At 42.6% G+C, this 6,006-nt stretch overlaps 1 protein-coding gene across 3 annotated transcripts in view; it reads right to left on the bottom strand.

The window, feature by feature from the left end:
• Nucleotides 1-664: 664 nt before the first annotated feature.
• The window catches only part of LOC136586578 (retinol dehydrogenase 7-like), a 61,994-nt gene continuing 56,652 nt past the window's right edge, over nt 665-6,006 (bottom strand). For 2 of the 3 annotated variants that reach the window (XM_066584718.1, XM_066584714.1), the window contains exon 6: nt 665-2,801. The gene's annotated coding sequence lies outside the window, so the exon portion shown is untranslated. The remainder of the gene's footprint in view (nt 2,802-6,006) is intronic. The other variant, XM_066584722.1, reaches the window with a different exon arrangement.

The raw sequence follows: 6,006 nt of genomic DNA, 5'->3' as shown, positions 1-6,006 counted from the left end.
CATGTGATGACCATCTCCATCATAGTAACGGCGCCCTTGTGGCGCACATCTGACATTCACGATCATGTGATGATCACCTCCATCACAACGGCGCCCTTGCGGCGCACATTTTACGTTCGCGATCATGTGATGATCACCTCCATCATTATTACGTCCTGTAAATTACGTCATTGGCTACGCGCCGGCAGTGTGCCGGTAAATCATAAAAGCTCAATGAACAACCTCCGGACTGCAACACCATCTAATTTATATGTCTGATAAGGCCACTCAGCATGTGGGTAGATATATACATAGTAAGCTGCTATTTAGTTTCATTCATTGACATGCAATCCAGTCCATGTCTTTTATCTAACTTATTGTAACGTCATCTCAGCAGGCCATGACCTATTGCCCTTTAATTATCTGCACTATATAATGTAGACATGTTGTATATATTTTTATGCTTGAAAAAGGCCGAGATTACGGCCGAAACGCGTCGCAATTAAAGAATTTCCGTATATATTGTTTGAATTCTGCCTGCTATCTTGGATCCAGGGGTGCTTAACCATAAGCACCCCTGTAAAGTAAGTAATATCTATTACTATACAACTACAATTTTAACACAAATCTCTGCATCTTCTGATTGTCACCTTCCGAAACACCAGAGCGCTGGTTTATTTTTTGTCTTCTATTGGTTTGTTTTCTATCCCGTGGTGTGTTTTTTCCATCTCTGGGAGCAACCAAGACGCTCTCTTTCAGATGTCCTTGGTGACCGATGCAAGGAAGCTTCATCCTCATCGTGGATTGATGTGTCATCTTGGATTTTGAAGCACAGACATCCATCACACGGGCCCGGCGTCACTGGGTGAGTTATTTCTCCACATCATTTTCTTGCTTCATATACATATTTTTTGTACACTCTCTCATTTTCCATCCATTTCTTGGAGCGCTATCCATTATATTTTTTCTTTTTACAGTAGGGAACAGAAAAGGAAACCAAAAAGGAAAATCTATCCCTCAACAAAACCCCTTACCCAGGAGTAAGCACTACCTAGTCAGCAGGCCAATCGCCCTGATAAAGAGCGGACCCACACATGAACCTCCGTCACTATGAAGTCCCTATCAAGAAAGAAAAAGGAACAGGAGCAGTGGCAAAGAATAACAACAACAATGTTACTTAGCTCAGCAGCAGTCCACAGAAAGGAACAGGAGCTCCAGAAAATGGCTATACACCTCAGCAATCCCAGGAGGATACTAAAATTGATCAGTACTGCAGTACAGCCAGAACTAGATTATAAAGGGCCGGACAACGAGAACCAGGTGAGAGCTATTAGTTTTAGGGTTCACCAGGCCAGCGTGTTCCGTACTATAGATTTCTCATACTTCCCATTTATGCATGAATCCTCTTGAAGAAGTTAACTCTGTGTTGAAAGTGTCAAAAGTTGCTATAAATTTGTACCTCCAAATTCTTCTATGGCTTTGTGATTTGAAATTGCCTTTAAGTATAATAACTTTCCTGTGTTCTATGTTGTGTCCGTGACTAGAAAAGATCTCTGCCACAGGTAATTCTGTCTTTCTTTCTTTAATTGAGTGGCGATGAGATCTCATCCTGGCTTTTAGTTTTTTGTCCTGTTTCTCCAATATAAAGGGCCCCAACAGAACATTTACAGCACAGGATCAGGTACACAACATCAGACGTGGAACATGTGCATATTTCGGGGATCTTGCAGTCCCGCTGTGTGTTGGGGATTTGTATTCTATCCATGGTCAGTACATGTGAGCAGGTCTTGCAGTTCCTTACATTACAGGGGTAAGTTCCTTTTTATGTGTCAGAGGACAATGCACTCCTGATTATAAAATTCCTCAAATTTGGAGATTGCCTGTAACACAGAGGGAGAGGGTTCAAGAATTTAGTTCTCAGATGGTCCTCCTTGTGTAGGGTATCATGGAGTTTCTTTGCGGTTTCCTTAGTACCTCTAGCTGTGGTTTGTAGGTCATTATTAGAGGTACATGATTGTTTTCTTCCTTCTCTTTGTATTCCTGGGTATCCTGGTGGCTCTGGTGATTTAATCATCAATTAAGGTGCGATGGTAGCCCTGATTTAAAAATGTCCTTTTAAGATGGTATAGATGTTCCTCTTTGTCTGTTGGGTTGGAGTAGATCCGGTTGTATCTGATGGCCTGGATGTAGACAATGGACTTTTTGATGTGTTTAGGATGGAAGCTGTTCCATCTGAGGTATGTGGGCTGATCAATCAGTTTTCGGTATAGGGATGTCTGTATTGAGTTGTTTGAAATTTTTATGGTGGTGTCCAAAAAGTTGATTTCTGTATACGAATAGCTTAATGTCAGGTTTAGGGTGGGGTGGAACGCATTGAATCTCTCATGGAATTTTATTCATTCTTGTTTGGTGTTGGTCCAGATGATTATGATGTAATTAGTGTAGTGGAAGTAGGCTAATGGTTTGCTGGAAAAGGAGGACAGAAACTCACTGTCCAGTTTTGCCATGAAAAGATTGTCATATTGCGGTGCCATTTTGCTGCCCATGGCGGTTCCGGTAAGTTGCAGGAATATCTCTTTGCCAAAGGAGAAATAATTGCATGTGAGGATGAATCTGGTGAGTTGTAACACGGATTCAGACGCTACCCGATTAGCCTCAAGGTGTGCCTGGCAGGTGGTCAGTGCATCTTCATGTGGGATGTTCCATTAACAATAGAGCGGATCTGAAAATTTTGATTTCTCTGATTGATAGCCCGTAAAGAGATAAAAGTGAAGATATGAAGTTTGAAATATCATGAATGAGGATTATTCTGAGTAAAACATCTATCAAAAAAGAAAGACAATTTTATTAATACTAACAGTAGTAATGGCGCTAGTAAATATATAAGTAATGAGACAGTTTTGAAGATGTCCACAAGATACAGTGAACATTCCCAGCATAAGCAAAAAGATATTTGCCACTATGGAAACAATGGACTTTCTGACCATTTATGAAGATCTAACTGATCAGAACTAGACACTTTACAATAAATGTAACAAATATCATTTAATTGATGTCTGTTAAGACAATGAATTTAAGCCCCACTACACACAGAAATTGTCGTTTTGACGAACAAACAAACGAATTAACAACTTTTTTGCGTACAAATACTGAGTATTTACACTTAAAGATAATCTTTGAAATCCTATCCATTTCCCTCCATTTCCATAAACACTGTATACATACACACCTTATACATTTATGTTTGCTCAGGCGGGCGTGTGTTTATGCGAGGAAACTCTGGCCAGGAGGTTTTTAATTAGAGTGAAGAAAAGCCATTGTCATCTGCAGCATGAGAAGCATGGCAATCAATCACTCCTTTGAACGAATTTTGAGCGATAATTGTTGCATGTAAATGGGCCTTTAGGAAAGTTCGGGTGACAATCAGCAGTCTCATTACTCATATTTCAAATCATAGCCCAAAGACTGGACAAGATTTGTCTTTGTCACACTTCCAAAAAAAGGTGATGCTCAAGAATGTTGCAATTACCGCACCATCGCCCTCATACCTCACACAAACAAAATTATTTTAAAGATCATACAAAAATGCATTGTAACAATTGTTGAACGGGAACTGCCAGACGTTCAAGCTGGCTTCCGCAAAGGATGTGGCACTAGAGACCAAATCGCATACCTGCCCTGGATCATGGAGAAGACGCGGGAGTATCAAAAGGATGTGTACATGTGTTTCATTGACTACAGCAAGGCATTTGACTGTGTCAAACATGACAAGCTTTGGAAGTGTGGGCATCCCAGAACAGGAACAGCTGATAAGGTCGCTTTACCACAACCAAGAAACAACAGTCAAAACGACTTATGGAAAGACGTATTGGTTTGGAATTGAGAAAGGCAAATGGCAAGGTTGCATTCTATCACCAGTCTTTTTCAATCTGTATGCAGAAATGATCATGATGTGATGCAATCTGGACAAGTCATTTTTTTCAAGGTGCCCGATGTTCTGCATTGTTTTCAATGGAGCCGCGGCTGCTTCCGGCGGCTCCATTAAAAACAATGGTCTGCTGGCACCCCTGAATTGTTTTTCATGGAAGGACTTTACATATAAGCCCTTCCCTGAAAAACAATCATTTTAGTGTAAAAAAAAAAACACCCTCCGCCATTGCCGTTTCCCCCGCGGGGATGAAGAACACATCGGCCGCATGCAGCAGATGTTTCCTTCATCTCCGCTAGTAAGAAGAATTCCCTGCTGCTACATCTGCCACAGCTGCGGTAGAGGATCCTGCTGCCGACACCCGTCAATGGTTTTCAGGGAAGTGCTTTAATATAAGCCCTTCCCTGAAAAAACTGAAAAAATAGTGTAAAAAAATTTAAAAAGTGATACTTCCATCCCTTCAGCTGCAGCTCCCCTCAGCCAATCACAATCAGCTCTTTCAGCAGGCAGTGATTTTAAATCCCCGCCTGCTGAAAGATCAGCGGAGCTACAAAGCCGGGGACAGCGCGGCTAAGACGCGGCTGAGCCCCAGCAGCTGATGGTTTTTCAGGGAAGGGCTTTAAAGAATAGTGTAGAAAATAAGAAAAAAAAGAAAAATTGATACTCACCTGCATTCAGCTGCCGGGGCTCAGCCGCGACTTCTCTGCACTGTGCCCGACTCTGTAGTCCTGATCTATCAGCACGCGGGGATTTAAAATGTCATGTGTGACATCTGCGGTAGGTACTTGAAGAATTCCTCTACTGCATCTGTCACAGATGTGGCAGATGCAGTAGCAGGGAATTCTTCTTACTAGCGGGGATGTAGGAAACATCTGCCGCATGTGGCAGATGTGTTCTTCATCCCCGCGGGGGACATGGCAGCGGCGGAGGGTACGTTTATTTATTTATTTTTTTTACACTAAAATTATTGTTTTTCAAGGAAGGGCTTATATGTAAAGCTCTTCCATGAAAAACAATTCAGGGGTACCGGCAGACCATTGTTACCAATGGAGCAGCCGCGGCTTCATTGAAAACATGTGGGGAGGGACAAAATTTTCTCGAGCACCCGAGCACCACTGTGGTGCTAGGCTAGAGTAACAAGTACCTCGAGTATGCTAAGTACCATTATATGCTAAGTTCAGTATTAGAGGTACACTAAAGCCAAGCTGTTGTATCTGGGCCTAACATGGTGTGAAAGTTATCTTATGTTGTCTTTAATGTGTATGTACTTTTGCTTTTTCTGGGGAAAAAACAGGTCCTGCTATGCTTTCATTTACAGGCTGTCAGGACATCACTACTGGGGTGAGTAGAGTGGGGACCAATGGTGGATTACAATAGGGGTGATTAGGGCAACCGCCGTGAGCCCGAAACTCCAAGGGGGCCCAATGCCATCCAAATTGCCCCTATTGTAATCTGTACTGCTAAACCTTCAACTTCAGTGGGGGACCCTATTATTACTTCATCTGCAATGGGGGACTCTATCACTATTGGGGTAGCAATGGGGAACCCTATTACTACTGAGGCCACAATAAGTGTCACTATTACTACTGGGGACAATAGAGAAGATGCTATTACTACTGGGGCCACAATGGGGGAGCCTATTACTATAGGGGTCCCAATAAGGGTCTCTATTACTACTGGGGCCAATATAAGGGTCACTATTACTACTAGGGACAATATAGGAGTTACTATTGCAGCCGGTGGGCATTGAGGCTCTATTACCCTGTTTTACCACCTGTAGATTAGAAACAAGGTGTAATACAGGCACGCATGGAGGCTCTAGTACCCTGCTGTACCACCTCTAGTTTGGATACAAGATATGATATGAGCGGGCATGGAGGCTTTAGTACCTTGTTGGGCCTTCTCCAGCTTGGATACAAGATGTGATTCGGGCGGGCATGGAGGCATACAAGTTTGGTATGGTATCCTCCACCTATTGCTCTACATTTGCTGTAACTGAGTCTCTAGATCATGCAAACTTGTAGGCTGTGGAAGTTGGCATACCAGATGGTCCCATACATGTTCTATTGGTGATAACTCTGGTGACTGGGCAGCCACGG

The sequence above is a fragment of the Eleutherodactylus coqui genome, chromosome 1 (genome assembly GCF_035609145.1).
Source record: "Eleutherodactylus coqui strain aEleCoq1 chromosome 1, aEleCoq1.hap1, whole genome shotgun sequence".
NCBI lineage: Eukaryota > Metazoa > Chordata > Amphibia > Anura > Eleutherodactylidae > Eleutherodactylus > Eleutherodactylus coqui.
Note: the sequence above shows the minus strand (reverse complement) of the source record. Positions and strands in the feature narration are given on the sequence as shown.